Source organism: Pristiophorus japonicus, chromosome 9, assembly GCF_044704955.1.
Source record: "Pristiophorus japonicus isolate sPriJap1 chromosome 9, sPriJap1.hap1, whole genome shotgun sequence".
In the NCBI taxonomy this organism is placed as follows: domain Eukaryota; kingdom Metazoa; phylum Chordata; class Chondrichthyes; family Pristiophoridae; genus Pristiophorus; species Pristiophorus japonicus.
The window spans coordinates 54,259,345-54,286,429 of record NC_091985.1 but is presented as its reverse complement, the minus strand read 5'-3'; the positions used below and the strand labels follow the sequence as shown (position 1 = coordinate 54,286,429).

The window sequence follows — 27,085 nt, the reverse complement described above, 5'->3', positions numbered from 1 at the left end:
ACAAAAGCAAGACATAATTTTTTTTTTAAATGGTAGAAACTCTTTTAGTTTTCAAAATGGGACAAACAAATCATGGCTTCTGAAATGTTATCCCTCTCTCCATCTACCTTGGTGTCAGGCCATGAGCTTCTGTGTGGTATTTTGTCAAACTAAAATGTCCTCACTGACACATATAAGCTGTTGTCAATGCACCCATAGAAGACCGGGGAGGGGGGGGGAGGGGGGTCATGTTATTCTTACCATGTGCACAAGTATACAACATTCATTTTAGCAAACTGTTTCCACATTTAATTCAAACTTAACTGACTAGAGATAAACAGAAAGACTGCAGATGCTAAAGATATAACATAAAAACAGAACATGCTGAAAATACACTGCAGGTAAATCAATATCTGTAACGGGAAGGACAGAATGCAAACACTGTCATCAGCACTGTCACGTGCTGACAAATGGTTTAAAAGATTAACTTGTCTTATCCTTTTACAGATGTTGACAGACTTTCTGTGTATTTTCAGCATTTTCTACTTTTGGTTCTTGATCATAAATGTGTCTTAGACCACTAGAGGGTGCTTGTGCTCAAAATGATGGAATTTACAATCCATGTGAAGCGTATGTGAACTCCGAAACAGCTCCCCATCTACAATCACATCTGCACTGACAATAAGTGATACACACACAGGACCAGGGCAGCGGTCTCGAGTGATGAGCTATGGGATGATGCCTGTGAATTTCCACACATTGAGTTAATGATGTCTGCCACCCATTCAACTTCCCCACAGGGAGACAAGCAAAATCATCCTTGGGATTTTCCGGCATGCACTGGCTGCAGAATGACTTCCATTCGGTGCAAAGTCTAAATCTGTATAGAGTTCATTTGGGCTGGATTTTCGGGTGGTTTGCGACCAGGTTTTCGCCGCGTTTTGACCCTCCGCGGTGGCGAAAACCCGATTGCAATCCTGTGTTCCTTGTTTGCAGCGGCGCTTGGAAGCAGCAGCGGGGAGAGCTGTGCCGGACGTGTAACGACTCGGATTGCGTTACCGTCAGAGTTTCAGCACTCACCCGACCCGCACGCCACGCCCAGAAGCCCGCCAGGTAAAACCTAGCGGTGCAGCCCTGCCAGCAGCGGTAAGTTGGAAAACCTGAAAAAAGGGTAAGTTAACGTTTTTATTTATTTGCAGCGATTTGTAAGGTGAGGGGCTTGGTGATGTTTTTTGAATTCCCCCCCTCCCCCCGCACCCCTCCCCCCTTCCTCCCAAGATCTCTCTCGCAGCGTTCTCAACCTCACGCTAAAGTAGGCGAGGATTGTGTTTTTGCGCCCCGAATAATTGTGCAACGCCTCCCTTTGCGATGCGCAGAGACCAAGTGCCGAAAGTTAGGCCTTAAATCGGTAACGCAGCGAAAACGGTAATTTTCACGTTTCGCTTACGTTTTCACCCAAAAAAACAAAAATCCAGCCCAAAACGTCAGGAAAAAAATCCTTCTAGTTGTTATGCTTAACAACATCAGAAAAGCATTTGTAAAATCCCCTTTTGTTCTACCCACCCACTCAGTCTGTATAATCTATAGAATTGGGAAAGTACTTATTAAGAAGTACTCCCACCAACAAAAGAAGTTCACATCTAACGGTCATGCCAACTTCCCATTGGCTGGATTTTACCTGTTGAATACAGCAGGCTTCCACAGATATTAATTAGAATAGGGATTATGGATCTCCCTTATTCTCTGCTTTTTGTGATTTTTCTTGCCTTCCTAACATTCCTTGACTGACAGGAATCCCAGGCCCCTGCCAATAGTTCAGCACAATGGGGAAATTGAGGTTATTCACTTGGGTAGGAAACATAGAAATTCACAGCACAGAAGGAGGCCATTTCTGCCCATCGTGTCCGCGCCGGAAGAATAGAACAACAGAATATTTTTTTAAATGGTGAGAAACTATTAAATGTTGGTGTTCAGAAAGATTTAGGTGTCCTCGTACAGGAAAGTCAGAAAGTTAGCATGCAAGTACAGCAGGCAATTAGGAAGGTAAATGGCATGTTGGCCTTTATTGCAAGGGGAATGGAGTACAAGAGTAAGGGAGTCTTACTACAACAACAACAACAACAACTGGTATTTATATTGCGCCTTTAACATAGTGAAATGTCCCAAGGCTCTTCACAGGAGTATTATGCGCTAAAACAATTTGACACCAAGCCGCATAAGTAGAAATTAGCGCAGGTGATCAAAAGCTTGGTCATAGAGGTATGTTTTAAGGAACGTCTTGAAGGAGGAAAGAGAGGTAGAGAGGTTGAGGCAGAGAATTGTGAACCTGTGGAATTCTCTACCACAGAAAGTTGTTGAGGCCAGTTCGTTAGATATATTCAAAAGGGAGTTAGATGTGGCCCTTACAGCTAAAGGGATCAAGGGGTATGGAGAGATAGCAGGAATGGGGTACTAAAATTGCAAAAATAATCAGCTATGATCATATTGAATGGTGGTTCAGGCTCGTAGGGCCGAATGGCCTACTCCCGCACCTATTTTCTATGTTTCTATGTTTCTAAAGCTTAGGGCCTAGGCAACAGGAGGCACGGCCACTAATGGTTATAGATTTCAATCAGGGATGCTCAGGAGGGCAGAATTAGAGGAGCGCAGACATCTCGGGGGGAGGTTGTGGGGCTGGAGGAGATTACAGAGATGGGGCCATGGAGGGATTTGAAAATAAAGATGAGAATTTTGAAATCGAGGCGTTGCTTAACTGGAAACTAATGTAGGTCAGCGAGCACAGGGGTGATGGGTGAGCGGGACTTGGTGCGAGTTAGGACATGGGCAGCCGAGTTTTAAATCACCTCGAGTTTATGTAGGGTAGAATGTGGGAGGCCAGCCAGGAGTGCGTTACTACAATTGCACAGGATTTTGGTGAGACCACTCCTGGAGTACTGTGCACAGTTTTGGTCTCCTCATCTGAGGAAGGACATACTTGTCTTCGAGGCGGTGCAATGAAGGTTCACTAGATTGATCCCTAAGATGAGAGGGCTGTCCAATGAGGAGTGACTGAATAGAATGGGCCTAAACTCTCTGGAGTTTAGAAGAGTAAGAGGTGATCACATTGAAACATACATGATACTGAGGGGGATTGACAGGGTAGATGTCGAGAGACTGTACCCCTGGCTGGAAAGTCCAGAACTAGGAGGAACAGTCTCAGGATAGGGGGTCAGCCATTTAAGACTGAGATGAGGAGGAATTTCTTCACTCAGAGGGTTGTGAATTTTTGGATTTCTCAACCCCAAAGCACTGTGGTGGCTGAGACTCTGAGTATATTCAAGGCTGAGATAGATAGATTTTTGAACTCAAGGGAAATCATGGGATATGGAGATCGGATGGGAAAGTGGAATTGAGGTTGAAGATCACCATGATCTTAGTGAATGGCGGAGCAGGCTCGAGCGGCCGTATGACCTACTCCTGCTCCTATTTTTTATGTTTTTAATTAGTGTCAGGCGATGATCCAGAGTGGGGAGGATTGACCCATCTCCCAAGATCCCCCCTGCCCTGTACAGGTAATAATAGTAATAGGGGCAATAATTCCTTCAATCTCTCTGTATGAAATGTTACAATGCATTATCAACACTTCCTCTATTCTGCAATTCTAGCAAAATCACAGACAGGCTCTAAAAGAATGAAGAATACATTTTCAGTTTCGCTAGAAATACCATACAGAGAAAATCTTCACCAATGCATTAACAATGTCACTACTGAGCAACGAGAGGAATTCTTACTTCCGGGTCAAGGAATCATCCAAATAGAATCAGAAGTAAATGATGACACCCGTGGAAAAGCACTAATGTTACCAGACCACATAGTTTTGACTGACTGTTTTTCAAAAAAATTACATCACTGGTTGGGTAGACCTATCTGCAACTCTTAAATATTCTCAGGCAACAAATATGAGGCATTATCTTCAATCACCAAACATAACACATGACCAATGAAGGTAAAATTATCCAGCACATTAAATCACATTTTAATTTGATTTTGATCAGTAGATAAAGTTTGCCCTTATTTCACTGTCATGGCAATTGGCTCGCCCACATCAACAAGTTGTTATAACTTAGCATTCTCATTGGCTAAGACATGCATTCTTTCCTGGCAGATGCAATGCTCCGTGGCCAAAATTGTGGTATAAACAACATAGATTTGTTGGAAATGCTGAAGAGCAGCTCCTGATCAGTTGAAAACACTTTCAGTATTCCAATTGTGTTTTATTAGTTGATCATCTCGATTTATGTGACTCGATGTATCTGTGCTCTCCAGGAGTTTATAGATTATGTGCCGTGATTTAATGTCCTACTGGAAGCCATCCAAAAACCTTCCAGGTAATCTGTCATCTGCCTCAAATCTGGGCACAGCAGATTGAAACAGAATGGATGAATCATTACTGAGCCTGGCATATACATGTGTGATGATATTCTGAGCATTAAAAACCACCTACTTCCTCACAGATATAATGTAGAGCTGGTAAGTAGGATTAGACTGGATAACCTCTTGTTGGCTGGCGCAGATACGATGGTAAGTACTTCAGGGAATCGTATACGGCCAGGATGATCTCCTGGACTAGTTTCGATCACCTGGATGGATCAGAGAGGAATTTTCCCAGATTTTTTTCCCCCAATTGGCCTGGGTTTTTTATCTGCTTTTTTGCCTCTCTCAAGAGATCACAGGGCTCCAGTTGTGGGTGGAGTGTAGAATGTTGCAGTGCAAGGGGCGTTGCAGTTGTATGGGGCAGACTGGTTGGGCCGGATGCTCTTTACCTTTCTGTCATTGTTCATTGGTTTATATGTAACCTTCAGGGCTGCTGACCGAGGGCCGTGTGGCTCTTTGTCGGCTGGCACGGGAACAATGGGTCGAAATGGTCTCCATCTGCGCTGTACATTTCTGTTTCTATGTTTCTATGTATTGCCACAAGTGCAGCTGGCAACAGTGATTACCATGGAAAACTGGCTATACATAATATATGTGTTAATTCCCTTCTCCTTTCAGCGAATGTGGCAAGAAGCCTTCGTGCAATCAGTGAATCAGAAAACTTCTGGATGCAGTCGAGCATGGTTGTTTGAGTGATTCATGCCTGCACATAGCCAAGAGCACAGAAGTTCAAGGGAGCAATGATCTTCAATGTTAAAAGTAAAGCAATTGAAATCAGAGATGGTCTCTGCTGGGCTTGAAATGGCATAGAAACATAGAAACATAGAAAATAGGTGCAGGAGTAGGCCATTCGGCCCTTCGAGCCTGCACCACCATTCAGTATGATCATGGCTGATCATGCAACTTCAGTACCCCATTCCTGCTTTCTCTCGATACCCGCTGATCCCTTTAGCCGTAAGGGCCAGATCTAACTCCCTTTTGAATATATCAAACGAACTGGTCTCAACAACTTTCTGTGGTAGAAAATTCCACATGCCCACAACTCTCTGAGTGAAGAAGTTTTTCTTCATCTCGGTCCTAAATGGCTTACTCCTTATCCTTAGACTGTGACCCCTGGTTCTGGACTTCCCCAACATCGGGAACATTCTTCCTGCATCTAACCTGTCCAATCCTGTCAGAATGTTATATGTTTCTATGAGATCCCCTCTCATTCTTCTAAATTCCATTGAATATAAGCCTAGTCGATCCAGTCTTTCTTCATATGTCAGTCCTGCCATCCCAGGAATCAGTCTGGTGAACCTTCGCCACACTCCCTCAATAGCAAGAATGTCCTTCCTCAGATTAGGAGACCAAAACTATACACAATATTCAAGGTGTGGCCTCAGCAAGGCCCTGTACAACTGTAGTAAGACCTCCCGGCTCCTATACTCAAATCCTCTTGCTATGAAGGCAGTTGTAGTAAGACCTGTATGCCTGTATGCCAACTTTCAATGACTGATGTACCATGGCACCCAGGTCTCGTTGCACCTCCCCTTTTCCTAATCTGTTACCATTCAGATAATATTCTGCCTTCCTGTTTTTACCACCAAAGCACACATTTATCTACATTATACCGCATCTGCCATGTATTTGCCCACGCACCTAACCTGTCCAAGTCACCCTGCAGCCTCTTAGCATCTTCCTCACAGCTCACACTGCCACCCAGTTTAGTATCATCTGCAAACTTGGAGATATTACATTCAATTCCTTCATCTAAATTATTAATGTATATTGTAAATAGCTGGGGTCACTGCCTGTCATTCTGAAAAAGACCCATTTATTCCTACACTTTGTTTCCTGTCTGCCAAGCAGTTCTCTATCCATGTCAATACATTACCGCCAATACCATGTGCTTTAATTCTGCACACCAATCTCTTGTGTGGGACCTTGTCAAAAGCCTTTTGAAAGTCCAAATACACCACATCCACTGGTTCTCCCTTGTCCACTCTACTAGTTACATCCTCAAAAAATTCTAGAAGATTTGTCAAGCATGATTTCCCTTTCATAAATCCATGCTGACTTGGACCGATCCTGTCACTGCTTTCCAAATGCGCTGCTATTACATCTTTAATAATTGATTCCAACATTTTCCCCACCACCGATGTCAGGCTGACCTGTCTATAATTCCCTATTTTCTCTCTCCCTCCTTTTTTAAAAAGTGGGGTTACATTAGCTACCTTCCAGTCCATAGGAACTGATCCAGAGTCTATAGAATGTTGGAAAATGACCACCAATGCTTCCACTATTTCTAGGGCTACTTCCCAAGTACTCTGGGATGCAGACCATCAGGCCCTGGGGATTTATCGGCCATCAATCCCATCAATTTTCCTAACACAATTTACTGACTAATAAGGATTTCATTTAGTTCCTCCTTCTCGCTAGACTCACCGTCCCTTAATATTTCCAGAAGGTTATTTGTGTCTTCCTTAGAAGATAGAACCAAAATATTTGTTCAATTGGTCTGCCATTTCTTTGTTTCCCATTATAAATTCACCTGATTCTGACTGTAAGGGACCTACATTTGTCTTTATAATCTTTTTCTCTTCACGTATCTATGCAAGTTTTTGCAGTCAGTTTTTATGTTCCCTGCAAGCTTACTCTATTTTCCCCCTCCTAATTAAATCCTTTGTCCTCCTCTGCTGAATTCTAAATTTCTCCCAGTCCTCAGGTTTGTTGCTTTTTCTGGCCAATTTATATGTCTCTTCCTTGGATTTAACACGATCCCTAATTTCCCTTGTTAGCCACGGTTGAGCCACCTTCCCCGTTTTATTTTTATGCCAGATAGGGATGTACAATTGTTGAAGTTCATCCATGTGATCTTTAAATGTCTGCCACTGCCTATCGACTGTCTTTAAATATCATTCACCAGTCTATCCTAGCCAAATCACATATCATACCATCGAAGTTACCTTTCTTTAAGTTCAGGGCTCACTATTTAGTTAACATCAAATACTTTGTTTGCTGAGATATGGATATTGGTCAGGACACTGGTGAACATCAACGTTCTCTCTAAGCTGCTCGGGCAGCCCGGGACCGGCTTTTCCAAAGTGAAATTTCCCCCATTCGCAAAACTTTGAATGGGCCGCGTAGCCAAAAAGAAATTAGGAGAACATTGGTGAACATCCTGCTCTCATCTGAATTGTGCCATGGATTCTTTAACATCCACCTGTGAGGGTACATAAGAACATAAGAGGGTACAGACACACCAACATCAGCGTCCTCGGCCAGGCCAGCATCCCCAGCATTGAAGCACTGACCACACTTGATCAGCTCCGCTGGGCAGGCCACATTGTCCGCATGCCAGACATGAGACTCCCAAAACAAGTGCTCTACTCAGAGCTCCTTCACGGCAAACGAGCCAAAGGTGGGCAGAGGAAACGTTACTAGGACACCCTCAAAGCCTCACTGATAAAGTGCAACATCCCCACTGACACCTGGGAGTCCCTGGCCAAAGACCGCCCACCCTAAATGGAGGAAGTGCATCCAGGAGGGCGCTGAGCACCTCAAGTCTCATCGCCGAGAGCATACAGAAATCAAGCGCAGGCAGCGGAAAGAGAGTGCGGCAAACCAGTCCCACCCACCTCTTCCCTCAACGACTATCTGTCCCACTTGTGACAGACTCTGTGGTTCTCGTATTGGACTGTTCAGCCACCTAAGGACTCATTTTTAAGAGTGGAAGCAAGTCCTCCTCGATTCTGAGGAACTGCCTATGATGATGACCACAGGGAACAGTGTTTAGGCCCCAGTTATTCACAATATATATATAAATGATTTGGATGAGGGAACCAAATGTAATATTTCCAAGTTTGCTGATGACACAAAACTAGATGGGATTGTGAGTTGTGAGGAGGATGCAAAGATGCTGCATGGCGATTTAGATAGGTTGAGTGAGTGGGCAAACACATGGCAGATGCAGTATAACGTGGATAAATGTGAAGTTATCCACTTTGGTAGGAAAAACATAAAGACAAAGTATTATTTAAATGTTGATAGCTTGAGAAATGTCGATGTACAAAAGGATCTAGGTGTCCTTGTACACCAGTCATTGAAAGCAAACATGCAGGTGCAGCAAACAGTTAGGAAGGTAAATGGTATGTTGGCCTTCATTGCAAGAGGATTTGAGTACAGGAACAAGGATGTCTTACTACAGTTATACAGGGCCATGGTGAGACCACACCTGGAATATTGTGTGCAGTTTTGGTCTCCTTACCTAAGAAAGGATATACTTGCCATAGAGGGAGTGCAGCAAAGGTTCACCAGACTGATTCCTGGGATGGCAGTACTGTTGTTCGGTCAACTAGGCCTGTATTCACTTGAGTTTAGAAGAATGAGAGGCGATCGCATTGAAACGTATAAAATTCTGACGGGGTTGGACAGACTGGATGTGGGGTGTTTGTTTCCCCTGGCTGGGAAGTTTCGAACTAGGGGTCACAGTCTCAGGATACGGGGTAGGAAATTAAGGACTGAGATGAGGAGAAATTTCTTCACGCAGAGGGTGGTGAACCTGTGGACTTCTCTACCACAGAGGGCTGTGGAGGCCAAGTCCCTGAATAGATTTAAGAGGGAGATTGATAGATTTCTAGACACAAAAGGCATCAATTTGTATGGGGAGAAAGCAGGAATATGTTGGTGAGATAGAGGATCAGCCATGATCATATTGAATGGCGGCGCAGGCTTGAAGGGTTGAATGGCCTACTGCTGCTTCTATTTTCTATTGGAAAGGAAGAGAACCTCCCTCTGTTTCCTGGGTGCAACCGTGCACCTTGTCAGTGTTTGCAGCAGCTCAATGCTATAGAATACTGACAGCACAACTGTCAAAGTAAATTTGGACATGGTCCCTTTCAGATAACCGGCTGATGATGCGTCATCAAATGACATCATCAGACCCGCTTCCTTCAATTGGCCAGCAAACGCGCTGAGCGAGCTTAACATGCTCAATCATGTAAAATCATTTCTACACAGCGGGCTGGAGCCAGCAGCAAGATTGGGACCCACCACCGACCCCAGCCGTACTGAACCCGCCGAAGTAGGGGAATTCTCAGCCTGAAACTTTAAGGGCTGTATTTTCGGCTTTGCTCATTTTGGGGCAGTAATGGCGGCGGGACAGTAAAGTTTGTGTCCAGGAACAGTGTGCGCCTCAGTCAGCAATATTCGGCAGCTGGGCCCTGAGTATGGGGCAGAGCACTAAGGGAGGAGTTGCACACCTCTCTTAGGGCGTTAAGACAGGTGAGCATCCGAAAATCCCGAGCTAAACAGGTGGCCTCAGAGCGCTCTAAGAGAGGCCTGGGGAGAAAAAAAACCTGAAAAAAAAAAACCACCAAAAACTTTCCCAGAGAATAACTCACACAACCACAGCATAAATTACAAAAAAAAAAGAATCCCACTTACCTGAGGTCGACCTTACTTACCTCACTGCAGCCGCTACAGCTTGGACAGCAGCTTTCACAGGCGGTCCCAGTATGGCGCTTTTTGCTGCACCAAGGGTCGGGCGGGAGCCAAAAATCGAGCCGGTGTCACAACCAGTGGTGTTGCACACTGGCTCGCCTCTTCCAGGTGGTAATGCTCCATGCCCTGCCGAAACTGGGCCTGAAAACCCCAGCGGGGCGCTGGAAGCTTGCCACCCGCCCAGGAGGGCTCACCGCCGCCATTGCCGCCCCTCTGGGGGCGAAAACAGAGGTGGCAAGAAGTGAAAAATCCAGCCCTAAGTGTATGTGTATAATCCTGATATTTCATGTACAGAATAATTTCACAAAATAATTCTGGATGAGGGCAGCCATTTGGCCCATCTTAACTCTTCCAGCCAGAATGACTCCAAAGTCCCTCATTGCAACATCAATACAGTCCTTAAATGACTAGAGAGTTGTAACGTCCATTACTCCATCTGGAAGTCCATCCCATGTATTTATCACTCTTTCAGTGAAGAAGAAATTCTTGATATCAGTCCAAAATTTGCATTTAACGAGTTTAAACCTGTGACCTCTTGTTCCACTCTCACAGTTTAATTTAAAATAATTTTTCTTACTTGTTTCACTGTTGGCTTACCTATGATTAATTAATATCCTAAAATGTGACTTAGTGGGAATAACAGCAAAAGTAGAAAAATAACTCTATGCTGTATCCATTAAGTGGACCCAAATGGCTATTCTACTCTCTGCATAAAATGCACTTAGCCTCACTGCTAAATACATTAAATTACTCTAACATTACCAAAAACTAGGTAAATCATGCCTTAATATTAAAAAATCTTTTTATTTTCACACTTTTCACCCAAATCTCACTTGTAGTGATAAAAACAATACTTAGTAAACATCTTTTCCTTAATCTGAATTTAAAGTGAATCTCAGTTGACTCCCTCATAGATTACCTCCATGGAAAGTAAGCAAAAAGATGATTCTGGATCTTTTGCAGCACTGAAAATTTGACTCCAATTTTAACTCTAAGTGGAGTTTCCACACTGAGTTAAAATTACTCAGTCGGGTCTTAATGACATCATCGGGCCTCAACTTCCATATGTAAAGTTGGCTCCGGGTGCGTGTCTTGCTGCCTGCTCTGGAGAGCAGGTTAAAATTGTAGATGTTGCGATCAAAGCAGCTTTTGGACTGGTAAGAGCTGGGGGGATTTTACCCGTGCATCCACCAGATTTCTGCTGAGTGAGTAGGGTTAAAATCACCCCCATTGTCTCTAGTTTCCAATATTGTAAAATCTGTCTATGTGATACATGCAAACATACAAAAACGTTAGGCAGAAAAAGACCAGCTGGCACATCTAGATTGTCCCATACAGTTGTGATGCCTAATGCATCATGTCAAGAGACTCCTTACCCCTTCGGTGTAATGTAGTCTCCTGGGAGAGGCGATAAACCAGATCACAATCTAAGGCCAATTAAGGGGGTAGGGAAAAATCCAATAATATTCTCCTCCACCCAGCACAGTGCCAGGTTGATAACAGTGAGACTGTGCACAAGGGTGTGGTGGTCAGGATCAGTATGGAGTGATCATAGAATTGTATAGCACATCATCCCTGTGATGGCTCTTTGAAAGAGCCATCCAATTAATTCCAATCCCCTGCCCTATAGCCTGCAAATGATCAGATTTATCTCCTTTTCTGTCAGTGAAAGCAGCTTTCAATGCTGTATCAAGATGACAAATATACAGACCCCTGGTCAGATCCCATCTGGAGAACTGCCTTCAGTTATGGGCACTGAACCTCCGGAAGGAGGTATTGGCATTGGAGGGGGTGCAGTGTAGATGCAACAGAATGATAAAGGCACTTAAAGGGTTAAACCAGGAGGGCAGCTTTACTTGGTTCGCGTTCACTTGAGTTTAGAAGGTTGAGGGTAATCTAATAAAGGTCTTTAAAATGATAAAGGGATTCACTAAGTTAGATACAGAGAAACTATTTCCTCTGATGGATAAAATAGAACAAGGGGGCATCATCTTAAAATTAGAGCTAGGTCATTTCGGAGTGAAATCAGGAAGCAATGAGTTTAGTGGAAATCTGGAACTCTCTCCTCCAAAAAGGCTGTGCATGCTAAGTCAATTGAAATTTTCAAGACTGTAATCGATACATTTTTGTTAAGTAATCAGCCATGATTTAATAGAACAGGCTCAAGGTCCTGAATGGCCTTCTGCTGTTCTTATGAATGAAAACCCAGTCTTATCAGAAAAGGTACAATTTATAAATCAAAATGAGAATTTTTAAAAGATAGTTAACTGACTCCTGTCCTGTTCAAGTAAGCTTTGGAGAAGGTTAAATACATTATTGTACCTTGGGATTTAAAAAAACTTTTTTTCAGTTTTTTTTTTCTTTTACGTAAAACAGTTACATGAATTTATTAGCTCCAATGGTAACAATGAAATCACATAGCAAAATGACACAGCAACAATATAAGCATTGGATGAATGGTGCCCTGACTAAAGACTGAGTAATTCTGCAGAGTGAGGAGCCTCAATAAGCCACTGTAACTACTACAAATAGGCTCCCCGAGATCTGGGTCGGTGTACTCATAATGCAAATGACCTGCACAGGCTCCGTCTGCTGCTAGCTGGAAGAACCATTAACATTTTATCAATAAATTACTTTTCTGCAGACTGGAAAGATCTAAAACAGCAAGTATGACTTTTGAGGTTAAACACTGAATTTCTGTCTGTCACAGAAGTAATTTAAAAAGGGGGAAAGAAGAGAGTCTTTTTAAAAATTAATTTCCTTTTGTTGCCCTACATTTGCGTTAAGTTATTTTGATCTTCCCAGGTTCTATATGATGGATTTACCTGCCACACCTGCAGCTGTGACCTAGATTTAATGCTAATGTTATGGGGCCGAAATTGGTGAAGGCCAAGGGCCGCCCAAAGGACCGTTGAGATACCCGACAGTACTTTGGCCGGGAGTCCGGCGGCAAAAGAGGGATTTACGTCGTCAATCTCGGCGGCAGCGGGCAGGAGCTCTCAATCTCGGCGGCAAAGGCTCCTGCCGCCCAAGTGCCGCCGAGGATGGAGTTGGGCCCATGAAGGGTCGAAGAGCTGAAAAGAAAAATCCATGCAAAAAAAAACAGAGCATCTTCAGGGGACCCCATGCAGGTAAGCCGCTGTAAGAACATTTTTTTTTTTAAATGTTCACTAACCTTTTTTTGCAGGTCTTGGATCTTCATACCTACCGTGGAGGATAGACCAGCCTCCACGCAGCCGTCCTTCCCCCTTCAAGTGCCGACTCCCGCCCACAACAATCTGGCATCTTGGCGGGCGGGAGGTCACTTGCGCCAAATGGCCGTCCACTGACGTCAGCGGACGGTTCCCGGTGGTGCTCCCTTCCCGCCCGCTCCAGCCCAAGTGCAAACTGGCACAGGGCAGAACCCGAAGAGGAATGTCGGTGGATCTCGGCGGCAGTTAGCAGCGAGGCCATCAATTTCAGCCCCTATAACTCTGACACAAGCTCTGTACAATCTTCATTCATTTTAAAGGGCTTCAATACCATCACAGCTTAATAAATGGAGGTCATGTGTGTTTTATTCAATCACTTATAGTTAATGAATTCTAAGCCCCAATTTTAACTTGGGGCACGAGTCAGGTGTATGGGAAGTCTCCATGACATGGCGCTCATGAGGCTCGGCCTATTTTAACTCCCGGGGCTCATTGAATTAATCATGTTTATCACATTTGCACACTTTGATCTGCAGTGTGATTTAATAGCAGCTACTGAGTCTCAACTATCAGTATGTCATTGATATAGAAGTTGTCCAAACGGTTTGAATGTTCTTCAGTGCAGGGAGTGCTGAAGGATGTAACAAGGACTGTTAGCGGAGAGGGGCTCTGTGTAAGTTTCAGGGCAGGGTCACCGAATGAGTCAATCCCTCATATCTCTTGTTGCCAGATGGTGAGGTAGTCCTTCTTCTGCTGCTTCCTTGCCTACCTCCTGGTCTTCCTGGTCCAATGAGGATTGCTGCTGTTGCTCCACATCCTTCTCATGCAGGCTTCTCTGCCTGGTGAGTGCAGTGTATTTGATTCATGGGTTCTTTGCTTAAGAATTCACAGCTACACATTGGCTGTAATGAACTAGCTGATTTATTAACGATCAAACTGAGCCTTACTTGTTCATCCACCAGGTTCACAACTGCATGCCTCATCGTGGAGAACCTGAACTCAATTAGCTGGAGTTTCATTGAGTCTTGTGAACATCACATGATGGGCTAAGCTACTCTAAGCTACCCACAAAGCTGTGAGCATGCTCACCAGTGCTACATTACGGTACGATTGTGCAAATTTCTGAGCTCCCTTGCGTTTATTGTTGAAGCCAGTAGCAGCTTTGTATTGCAGACCGTGATCTGCAGCTGGTGACTGAAAGAAGCCATTGGCAAAGAAGTCAAGGGCTGCAGTGACTTTAACAGCCACTGGCAAAGCTGGGTTACCTGGTCCAGCAGGCAGCAGTTCCTGTTGCTGGAGTCCGCCTGGAGAAGTGCAGACCCCTGATGCACTGCTCTTCAGCTAGATCCAAGAAAGTTACTCTTGGCCACACACCCTGTGTGCTGGGAATAGTTTCCTACCAACAACCTCCTCACCTGCTGACTTCTGATGGGCTGTGATTGTTGAGGCTGCTGCTGCTCCTCTTCCTCCAAGTGTACCTCCATCCAAGTGTCAGCCGTGGCTCAGTGGGCAGCATTCTCGTCTCTGAATCAGAAGATTGTGGGTTCATGTCCCACTCCAGAGACTTGAGCACAAAATTCTGAGGGAGTCCTGCACTGTCGGAGGTGCCGTCTTTCAGATGAGACGTTAAACCAAAGACCCCGTCTGCTCTCTCAGGTGGATGTAAAAGATCTCGTGGCACTACTTCGAAGAAGAGCAGGGCAGCTATCCCTGGTGTCTTGGCCAATATTTATCCCTCAACCAACATCACTAAAACAGATTATCTGGTGATTATCACATTGCTGTTTGTGGGAGCTTGCTGTGCGTAAATTGGCTGCCACGTTTAGTGACCATACTTCAAAAAATACTTCATTGCCTGCAAAGCACTTTGGAACATTTGGTGGTCATGAAAGGCGCTATAAAAATCCAAGTCTTTCTTTCTTTCATCCAAATAAAATTAGCAGTAACAGCACTATTCCCAGCACACAGGGTGTGTGGCCAAGAGTAAACTTACTGAGGGCAACAAAAAATAAATAGTTTTTAGTTCCTTCCTATAATGAGCAAGAAAGGATGCTAGAAACTTTCCTAGCTGCTTTCCTAGCTGCAGGTATGTAAGTGTACCTTTAAATACTGCTTCAGTGGCTGTAAGATTATGAGAGGGCTTGACAAGGTGGATGCAGAGAGGATGTTTCCACTGATGGGGGAGACTAGAACTAGAGAGCATGATCTTAGGATAAGGAACCGCCCATTTAAAACAGAGATGAGGAGAAATTTCTTCTCTCAGAGGGTTGTGAATCTGTGGAATTCGCTGCCTCAGAGAGCTGTGGAAGCTGGGACATTGAATAAATTTAAGACAGAAATAGACAGTTTCTTAAACGATAAGGGGTTATGGGGAGCGGGTGGGGAAGTGGAGCTGAGTCCATGATCAGATCAGTCATGATCGTATTAAATGGCAGAGCAGGCTCGAGGGGCCGTATGGCCGACTCCTGTTCCTATATCTTATGTTTTTATGACTTCCATGGCTTTGCATTAAAATGGCGTTGGTGTCCTAATTGCGTCATACGATCCAGATTTAAATATATTCATGAGGCCTGTCTATGGTGGGTGTCTCGGCTGCCCCCGACAAATACGCAGTTCAAATGGCGACGGGCTGAATCATGTTGGGAACGCAGCAGTAAGTACTCTATCACTCATTTAACCACCAACCTGCCCCATTCCTCTCAGAAGGACAGGATTAAAGTCAGGCCTCCAGAGTTAATGACAATGATGGAATTATTTTAATGAGACCTCATAGCAAGGAAAATTGGATGCAAGATCACAGGATGTATAGCTATGGAAGTTAAGTGAGTAAAAGTGGCCTTGTACTGCCAATGAAAAGGGACCATAATTCGATCAGACGACAGCAACACTGTGAAATTCAGATAAGACCAATTTCTTGATATGGGTGGGAAAGGGGGAAAAGACGCATCTCCGTAAACCTGCATCTCCTTTCAAATGTATGACTCAGAGCAGGAAAAGCTCAGATCACAACGCAATAATTCACATAGCTATCTCCACCACGACTGCAATAGAAATATCAGCTGATCAAAATCAGAGCAATGATTGTTGGCAGTCACTTAGATCAAGGCCAGCTCTCTTACTGATATACGGGTGAATGAAAAAACTGTAAGAAGACAGTCCAGTTTAGTTTGTTTAAAAGGAGCATTAGACACAGAATTGCAGAGACAGTCATACATGTCATAGTCCATATTTCTTCCTTAAGTCTCTTTCAATCTGTCTTTCGTCTTATTGTCTGGATTAGTTTTTTGCCTTATTCACATTCCCCAGCTGTTAATGTATAAGTGATATATCCAGGACCATATATCAAATCTATCCTGATTCCAGTCATGTTCTGAAGCGAAGTCACATGTTTCAGCTTGTAGAGGAAGAGAAAATGGGAGATGTAAACCAGTACAGACTGCAGTCATGCATTGGCCATTGGCAGTAGCTTGGGAGCAGGTTGCCTGCATACCTTCTTAGTCAGAAAATGGTAGATGACTTCGGAAGACAAAAGTGGAGAGGGAAAAAAAAATCACTTTTTTTTACCTGGAGCAAAAAAGAAAGTTAAAAATAAAAGTCAGAAACACCGACCGCGATTTTGCCGGCTCTCAATAGGCGGGGCTGGGGGGCAGGTCGGCCGGGAAATTGACAAAGATTGACAGCGGGTCAGGACCCCTGTCAACCTGCCGCCACGTGCCTTTCCCAAATGTCGGGTGTTCCTGCGCTGAGCAGATCCAACTGGCAGCGGCGGGGAACCAACAAAGCCAATTATTGACTTGTTTAGAAGCCCTTAACAGTGATATTTTACTCACCTTTTGACTTTAACAGCTCGCCCACAGATTTCATGCTGCTCCTGGACCCCGTCTGTTCATCTGAGGCGGAGGTTGAGTGGCCATTGAAGCAGATAATCGGTGACAGTGTTAAAACCATTATAAAACCTCACAATTTATACCTGCACACGTTCCAACCCCAGAGACACTTTGGTTTCTCCCCTAGGAAGACAGATTGTGCTTTATGCAGGTTGCAAGTCTTTGTAGCAAACTCTCCAACCAGGCTCACCTCATTTCAGCAAACTCTCTCAACTTTGACAGAGTGCTTCTGTCACCTCAATTTCAACTGGTATCCACTCCATCATGGAACCATTTACACTCTGTCACCGTGGCCCTCAGAATCTGACCACGGTCAGCCCCAACACCAGCATCATCAGGCACACCAGCAGCACCAACAACAACACCAACCTTCTCTGCAATCAACTGATGCTGCACAGGATACAGGGCATCAGCACCTGACCACATTGCTGCCTGGGATACCAGGAATGGCCTCACCATGGCCAGATTTACTTCACTGTACACCCTGACTGCCACATGATGCAGCAGGTTGGCACCACCCCACACCAACACCATAAAGCATCCCTGCAATGTCCAAGCCATTCCTTTCACACTCATCACCATTGCGGGGGGTACCATTATATCTCACCATACACTACAACTCACTAAGCCACTTCCAATGGTGCACACAAATCTGTCCAAGAAGGCAATGTGGAGAAAATAAAAATGTCAATGTTTGATAACACATTAATAGAAAGTTTACATGAACATTGGTGAAAACACCCAACTGCCTACCCTTGTGTGCTGTTAGTTGGTATGCGTGCACAAGGATGAGGGTGAGTGTGAGGGGTAGCTGGTGAGATGGGGATGTGATAATGTAGATACAGAGAGAAGGATGGGTAGAGGAGCAAGGTAAGTTGGTGTGAGTAAGGATGTGCAGGAGTAGGGTAGAAAAGGCAGAGTGATGGAGATGTGATGAGTGTCACAGCAGGATGAGGTTGAGTGTGGCTTTGCAGTCACATTTCATGATCTCCTGAGATCATTAAAGCTTTGTGCCACTGCAGCCAGGTCCTCCTGATGACATCCCCGCTTGTGCCCTCCTGTGCAACGTGAAACCAGACTCCATTGGTATCTACCTCCGCCCATTGGAAGTGAAGAGAACCGCACTGTGTGCTGTGATTCCCTCCAATAGCATCTGGAGGGAATCATGGGAGAGCCTGGGTGCAGCCCTGCCCCTCTGTTCCGTGCCCGTCAGTGTTTGCAGCACCTCAATGCTGCAGAACACCGACAGCACAACTGTCGAAATTAATTTGCACATGGTCCCTTTAAGGAAATTGGCTGGTGACGCGTCATCAGACCTGCTTCCTTTTAATTGGCCCAGAACCTCGCTGGGCCGGCTTAACAAGGCCCATCAGGGGAAAGTTGCATGGGAGGCTGGGATGGAAACAGCAGTGGGGTCAGGACTTGCCACCGACATCTCCTGCCCCGGTCCCGCCGAGGTATGCAAAATGGCGGCCACAGACTGCAACACAATGCATGAAACAAAGAGCTGGATTATAAGTCTTCACTGAGCCTGACTCTGTAAACTGATGCAGGCAGGCCAGCAATTTGTAGCTGGTAATTACCAGTAAAGACGGTGAGTTGGCAATTGTAATTTAATAACAGGAGGTTGAAGCAAGAGGAGGAAGCATAATCAAAACTGTGCTGTGTTACGATGTGACAATCCTGGTTCTATTGGCTGACACCAAACATCCTACACACTAAATTGTTCTCTTTATTTCCTTTTTGTTTACTCAGACATGAGGACTTGATACACAAAGCAAACATACATTATCTTTATATTGATTGTCGGTTATCTATAACATTCAAGGGCCATGTGGATGTCAGTATTTTTTTAATAGCTGCATGTGATCAGCTTATTCAACAAATGCTGGGTCGCAATAATTTCCCATTCCTTTACTACTTTGTGCTTGTCCCTTATTTCCTGAACATGTTACGTCTTTTTCCCTTGTGTATTTTCAGCCCCTCTTGTGTCTTCCTTTGCTCTTGCTTTTCCTTCCCGTCACCGTGCATTCTTTGACAGGCCCATTCTTCCATCCATCACTGCCTCCTTAAGATGCAATAACCCCAACTGTCTCATTATTCTCTCTCGTCGACCCACCGGGGGCTAACCTCACTAATCGTTTTCTGTCCTGCTCACCCCACCCACCACTGCCTCCGTGGACTCAACTAATAGATCAACAATCACCGTCCCTCTCTGCATTTCCCTCCAGAATGTCCACACACTCACTAACAAGGCATATGCCATCCCCAACTTTATGAATGCAATGTGGATGATTGCAGTGATATCCTGGCTTTCATTCAAATTTGGCTCATGGATGGTGACATCATGGGAACGAAATTCGGTACCACCCCAGGTGGGGGGGGCGGTAATCACTGCGGAGTGGGACTTCCTGAGTCAGGTGCAGAAGTCCCGCCCCACCAGCTAAATTGGGGTTACTGCCCCCGAGAGGAAGTAGAGCACAATGCTGCGCACTCCACTTCCTGTCGGGGGCAGGACTGGGGTTCTAACTGTGGGAATTTTTCAGTGCTACGCAGAGCACTAAGGCCCTCCCCTTCCATAAGGCATGCTGCCGACTCTGCATCGGGGAGAAGGGGCCAGCACTACAACACTGGAAAGCGGGGTGCCGTGGCAATAGCCCGGTACAAGTGAAGTGCCGGACTGCAACATCACGGCTTCAAACCCCATGATTTCAAGAGGGCAAGGCTGCCACCGGTAAGTCAGCCATTGTAAAGAATGCCTTTAATTTTTGCCCCGCAAGCAGACTGAAGCCCTGTTCGGGACTCATGAGGCTGGCGTAGACATCGCCCGCGGCCGCCTCACGGGGTGCTACGGAATTTTCACTCCAGGGCGAAAACTGTCACTTCGCAAAGTGTTGACGTCGTCGTCACCGGTGCAGTGGCCCAGGGCGTTACCGGTGCAGCGGCCCAGGGCGTTACCGGTGCAGCGGCCCAGGGCATCACCGGTGCAGCGGCCCAGGGCGTTACCGGTGCAGCGGCCCAGGGCATCACCGGTGCAGCGGCCCAGGGCATCACCGGTGCAGTGGCCCAGGGCATCACCGGTGCAGCGGCCCAGGGCGTTACCGGTGCAGCGGCCCAGGGCATCACCGGTGCAGCGGCCCAGGGCGTTACCGGTGCAGCGGCCCAGGGCATCACCGGTGCAGCGGCCCAGGGCATCACCGGTGCAGCGGCCCAGGGCGTTACCGGTGCAGCGGCCCAGGGCGTTACCGGTGCAGCGGCCCAGGGCATCACTGGTGCAGTGGCCCAGGGCATCACCGGCAGGAGTGGGGCGGTATCGGCTAGCGCCTCCACTAACTCCCGCATCATTTCATGGGAGTTGATAGTGACCCCGTGCTAGAAGTCATTTGCGCCCAGCGAGCGCTCTCCTGGGGGTGCCAACGGGAGGCTCAAACCACGCAAATTTCTTCCCCCATGTCCCTTACCAAAGCATCCCTACCTGGTTATACTGTCCTCCACCTGCCACTCCCCCATAGCTAAATGGCCCTTATCACCAAGTTACACACTGATCTCTTCCCCTTACTCCTCTGGTATCTTTTCTTCTTTTCAGCATCTCACCCTATTCCAACTCCTCACCTCTCCTCAAATTTCTCCTAAAGTTGTTCTCCTTTCTTCTCTCAGCCTCTGCACCCAGTGACTTCTCATCCTTGGTGATTTCAAGCTCCATCTCAGCTCACTTTACCCTCTCTCCTCTGATTTCACCTCCCTAAACCGCACCTTCCATATAAACTCTTTTATGGCCATCCCCTCAACACCTCCTGAGGCCTCTGCACTAACATGACTTTGATCTCTATCCACATCATTTGTGACCACTTCCCTGTATCCCTTCACACCCATGTCCCCACCCTCTTTCAACTCCACTTGCTTCTGCATCTGTTGCTGGAAAAACCTCTTACTACGTTCAAACTCCCAACTACCTAACTTTTGGACCTTGCGCAAATTGGCTGCAATGTTTCCTACATTACAACACTTCAAAAAGTACTTCATGAGCTGTGGGGAATGGAAATCTGTTAGCTATCGGCAACAATTTTTACCCACCTCGTCTCCGAAAACGTATTGCCCTCTTCCCGTTCGATTCCTACCCACCGCCACCTTAACTGGTCCTTTTTTTAAGCAGCCGAGTCGCCTGCATGACTCCAATGGGAGCCTGATTAATACATGCAAATCAGTGTCGTATGATATCATGAGGACCCTGAAGGCATTTTAGCAGCCAACTAAGATGAGGCCCTCTTGGAAAACTTTCCATTATGGGGCCAAGAGCAAGAGTGCAAGGAGCGATCCTCCAACATTCTGGGCTCACCTGTGATACAGCTCCAATTATACCTTTGTCTTGGTAGGTGGCCTCTGGGTCACGCGATTTTGACATGTCAAAGCCGGTCAGCTTCTAATGTATTTGTAAGCACTCTAGTAATGACTCCACGAGGTAAGGTATTGTAGTTGAACTGTGGTGACCTTAGTCCATTTATTACAGCTCCTGAATGAGGGTACAGTATGGTGAGCTCCCTTTTATACCTGGTTACCTGCAGTGTACAGGTGACCCCTAGGTCTCCACCAGTTGTACCCTCTGGTGGTACAGGCATAGTGTATACAGTGTGAAGATATATCCAGTGGTCTTATGTAACTGTACATTGAGTATACAGGATATATATTTATATTATACAAACACAACAGCTACCTTGTTCCCCGCATTTCAGACAAGCAGCTGGTTGGGTGGGGAATAAATGGGGCCTGGGAGTTAAAATAGACCAGGCCTCAATCTGATGAAGTCGAGGGGGTTTGACATTTGCTATGGCCACCACCCACCCGAAACCCAATCTAAGTTAAAATCCACTGTACTTCATGTATTATTACAGAGCTGTTGTAGGCTAACACCCTCAGCAAGGATATTAATCAGTGTATCCAAGTTAGAATTCAGCAGTGCTGGACTAATTCAAACAGGCGACAGGCATGAAACAAGTATCCCAATATAAACAGCTAGTGTCAGTAACGTGCACAGAAGACACATCATGGGCAACAGGCACTTCACTAACAAAACTGAGACTTGAATAAATGAGGCCTGGAAATACAGAGTGCTTCTCAAGAGTTCCATTCAGTAGGGAAAGCTTCAGGCTATCGCTTCTCCTTCTTAATGCCTTGCCAACAACAGTAAAAACAGATGAACTAGTCATTCATCTCATTTGTTATTCACTTGCTGTCTGATGATTGGCTGTCACATTTACAGAACAACAGTGACTGTGCTTCAAAATTAATTCATTGGGGCGGATTTTTGGCGCCTCTCTGCTCCGTTTTTCGCCAATGGTGGCAGTGAAGTCTTCTGGGAGGTCGGTCAGCCTCCAACACCCTGCAGAGATCCTCGGATCCGGTTTTGCGGCGGCGTGGAGCTCACAGAGTGCTCCAAACCCGGCTCTTCAGTTCAGGAGTTTCCCATGCTAGCGCCCAAGAGAGGTGTACAACGCCTCCCTTAGCGCTGCTCCCCCTGACTCAGGGCCCAGCTGCCCAATGTTACTTACTGAGACACAAACTGTTCCCGGGCATAAACTTTACTGTTCCGTTGCTGTTACCGCCCCGAAATCATCAAAGCCAAAAATCCAGCCCACTGACTGTGAAGTGCTTTGGGACAGCCTGAGGAGTTGTAAGGTGCTATATAAATTCAATTTCTTGCTTATCAATGAAAGTCAGTGATTAACTTTGGACCTCCTTCATCAAGTATTGTTGTTGCAAAGGCAAGCATACTACCTTAAAAGAGATAGGAAGAGATAGATTAACAATGAGAGTCACCTTGACTGCCAGTGTCTCTTGCCCCTTCCAACCAGCCAGGTCAAAAGTTACATTCACTGTCCCAGTGGCTGGGAAATGGTGCCACCATAGAGCAGTCAAACAGGAGGAAAGAAAAAGGCACTTGGAATGGAGCTTTAAGAAACACAACAGAAATGGAAATCTCAAGTTCAATTCTAAGTTTGTTTAAAGAATAGGGAGAGGAGGGCGGGGGGTGTGTGGAGAGCCCATCCCAATAAAAACAGTATTTGCACCAGAAAATGATGACTACTGTTGTCGTAAACTAGTAACAAAGAGCAAATAGGTTTTCACAGAAAATCTCCACTGGGCAGGCTTTTAGTTTACTCTCTGGATTTTAAGTGTAGAAAGATATGTGTTTAGTACTCAGTTGCTGTTGAAATTATATAACACAATGTAGATTGCCAAAAACAGCACAAAACAATGTTTGTTGAAATCACTAAACACCCTGTTTCCGCAACAAAATATGTTAACTCGGAAAACAGAATACAACAGTGTTCTTCTGCCACACTATTTGGTTAAAAATATTCATGATTTAAAAAAAATAAAAACAAGAGCAATATAAATATAAACTCGGGCTCTCAATTCTCTTCCAATTCTGGTTTAAAACTTCAAGTAATTCCATTTTGGGGCCCGCCTGTGCATCATGTGACAATGTTATTTTGAAATGGCAGACTGAGAGAACCCTCTCACAGCCAGGTCATCGTCATTCAATGCCACTTTAAAATAATTTTACGTATTTTTTCCCCAATCTTTGTGTCGTTTTCTCCACTCCGCTCCTTCAGGTGTTGACTGATGTTGGGTTACGTGTGCCCTTCGTGTGTGAACCTAGACAATGACATGTGAGGCTTGAAAGCTTTGGATTAGTTCTCTTCTTTTCCATTTTATTAGAACCATTGAGCCATCCATGTATCCAGCAAAGAAGGAGGCCATTCAGTCCATTGTGTCAGTGCTGGCTCTTTGTTAATGCAATGGAAAACTAATCCTACAGCCCTGCTCTCTTCCAATAGCACTGCATCTTCCTCTTTTTCCTTGTAAGATACAATAGTTTCTGCCTCCACTCCTGTGGGAAAGCAGAGAGGCAATAATATTGAATGCTGGCCTTTATTGCAAGCGAGATGGAGTATAAAAGTAGGGAAGTATTGCTACAACTATAGTGAGACTACACCTGGAGTACTGCATACAGTTTTGGTCCCCTTATTTAAGAAGGGATATACTTGCATTGGAGGCAGTCAGAGAAGGTTCACGAGGTTGATTCCTGAGATGAAGGGTGTTATGTCTTTAATACTCTTATGAATGACTCCATGAGGTCTAGTATTGTACTTGAGCTGTTGTGACTGTAGTCCCATTTATTGTAACTCCAAAGTGAGGCACAAGCATGGTGGGCAGCCTTTTATACTGGGCCCTGCACACCTATGCAGGTGACCCTCAGGTCTCCCACCGCAGTGCCATCTGGTGGCACACGTTATGTGACTATACAGTTAGTATATATGGTCGATATACATGACAAAGGGGTTGTCTCATGAAGAAAGATTGAGCAGGTTGGGCCTATACTCATTAGAGTTTAGAATTACAGAAACGTGGTTGCAGGGTGGCCAAGACTGGGAATTAAACATATAGGGGTATCTGACAATTCGGAAAGATAGACAAGAAGGGAAAGGAGGTGGGGCAGCTCTATTAATAAAGGATATTGGCTCTAATGAAAAAAATGTTGAATCATTGTGGGTGGAGATTAGAGATAGTAAGGGGAAAAAGTCGCTAGTCGGCGTAGTTTATAGCCCCCCAAATAATAACTTCACGGTGGAGCGGGCAATAATCAAGGGAATAATGGAGGCATGTGAAAAAGGAACGGCAGTAATCATGGGGGATTTTAACCTCTATATCGATTGGTCAAATCAAATCGCACGGGGTAGCCTTGAGGAGAAATTCATAGAATGCATACGGGATTGTTTCTTAGAACAGTATGTTACAGAACCTACAAGGGAGCAAGCTATCTTAGATCTGGTCCCCTGTAATGAGACAGGAATAATAAACGATCTCCTAGTAAAAGATCCTCTCGGAATGAGTGATCACAGTATGGTTGAATTTGTAATACAGATTGAGGGTGAGGAAGTAGTGTCTCAAATAAGCGTACTATGCTTAAACAAAGGGGACTACAGTTGAGGAGGGCAGAGTTGGCTAAAGTAGACTGGAAACACAGACTAAACGGTGGCAGAATTGAGGAACAGTGGAGGACTTTTAAGGAGCTCTTTCATAGTGCTCAACAAAAATATATTCCAGTGAAAAAGAAGGGCAGTAAGAGAAGGGATAACCAGCCATGGATAACCAAGGAAATAAAGGAGAGTATCAAATTAAAAACCAATGCGTATAAGGTGGCCAAGGTTAGTGGGAAAATAGAAGATTGGGAAAATTTTAAACGGCAGCAAAGAATGACTAAGAAAGCAATAAAGAAAGGAAAGATAGATTACGAATGTAAACTTGCGCAAAACATAAAAACAGATAGTAAAAGCTTTTACCGATATATAAAACGGAAAAGAGTGACTAAAGTAAATGTTGGTCCTTTAGAAGATGAGAAGGGAGATTTAATAATGGGAAATGTAGAAATGGCTGAGACCTTAAACAATTATTTTGCTTTGGTCTTCAGAGTGGAAGACACAAAAACCATGCCAAAAATTGCTGGTCACGGGAATGTGGGAAGGAGGACCTTGAGATAATCACTATCACTGGGGGAGTGGTGCCGGACAGGCTAATGGGACTCAAGGTAGACAAGTCCCCTGGTCCTGATGAAATGCATCCCAGGGTATTAAAAGAGATGGCGGAAGTTATAGCAGATGCATTCGTTATAATCTACCAAAATTCTCTGGACTCTGGGGAGGTACCAGCGGATTGGAAAGCAGCTAATGTAACGCCTCTGTTTAAAAAAGGGGGAAGACAAAAGGCAGGTAACTATAGGCCGGTTAGTTTAACATCTGTAGTGGGGAAAATGCTTGAAGCTATCATTAAGGAAGAAATAGCGGGACATCTAGATAGGAATAGTGCAATCAAGCAGACGCAACATGGATTCATGAAGGGGAAATCATGTTTAACTAATTTATTGGAATTCTTTGAGGATATAACGAGCATGGTGGATAGAGGTGTACCGATGGATGTAGTCTATTTCGATTTCCAAAAGGCATTCGATAAGGTGCCACACAAAAGGTTACTGCAGAAGATAAAGGTACACGGAGTCAGAGGAAATGTATTAGCATGGATAGAGAATTGGCTAACTAACAGAAAGCAGAGAGTCGGGATAAATGGGTCCTTTTCGGGTTGGAAATCGGTGGTTCGTGGTGTGCCACAGGGATCAGTGCTGGGACCACAACTGTTTACAATATACATAGATGACCTGGAAGAGGGGACAGAGTGTAGTATAACAAAATTTGCAGATGACACAAAGATTAGTGGGAAAGCGGGTTGTGTAGAGGACACAGAGAGGCTGCAAAGAGATTTAGATAGGTTAAGCGAATGGGCTAAGGTTTGGAATAAAATGTCGGAAAGTGTGAGGTCATCCACCTTGGGAAAAAAAAACAGTAAAGGGGAATATTATTTGAAAACGGAGAAATTACAACATGCTGCGGTGCAGAGGGACCTGGGGGTCCTTGTGCATGAACTCTTTTGGGAGCAAACAAAAAACATTAAACCGTGCCCCCCGATCTGGGGGAAACACCAAACATTTACAAGGCCCTTTTATTTTTTGTGGTTCCCAAAAAGTTAGTTTGCAGGTGCAGCAGGTAATCAGGAAGGCGAATGGAATGTTGGCCTTCATTGCGAGAGGGATGGAGTACAAAAGCAGGGAGGTCCTGCTGCAACTGTACAGGGTATTGGTGAGGCCGCACCTGGAGTACTGCATGCAGTTTTGGTCACCTTACTTAAGGAAGGATATACTAGCTTTGGAGGGGATACAGAGACGATTCACTCTGCTGATTCCGGAGATGAGGGGGTTATCTTATGATGATAGATTGAGTAGACTGGGTCTTTACTCATTGGAGTTCAGAAGGATGAGGGGTGATCTTAAAGAAACATTTAAAATAATGAAAGGGATAGACAAGATAGAGGCAGAGAGGTTGTTTCCACTGGTCGGGGAGACTAGAACTAGGGGGCACAGCCTCAAAATATGGGGGAGCCAATTTAAAATCGAGTTGAGAAGGAATTTCTTCTCCCAGAGGGTTGTGAATCTGTGGAATTCTCTGCCCAAGGAAGCAGTTGAGGCTAGCTCATTGAATGTATTCAAATCACAGATCGATAGATTTTTAACCAATAAGG

At 45.0% G+C, this 27,085-nt stretch overlaps 1 protein-coding gene across 3 annotated transcripts in view; it reads right to left on the bottom strand.

Moving 5' to 3' along the window:
* Window positions 1–27,085, bottom strand: part of LOC139273052 (protein kinase C epsilon type) — an 801,226-nt gene that overhangs the window by 555,242 nt on the left and 218,899 nt on the right. The gene's annotated exons all lie outside the window — the stretch shown is intronic.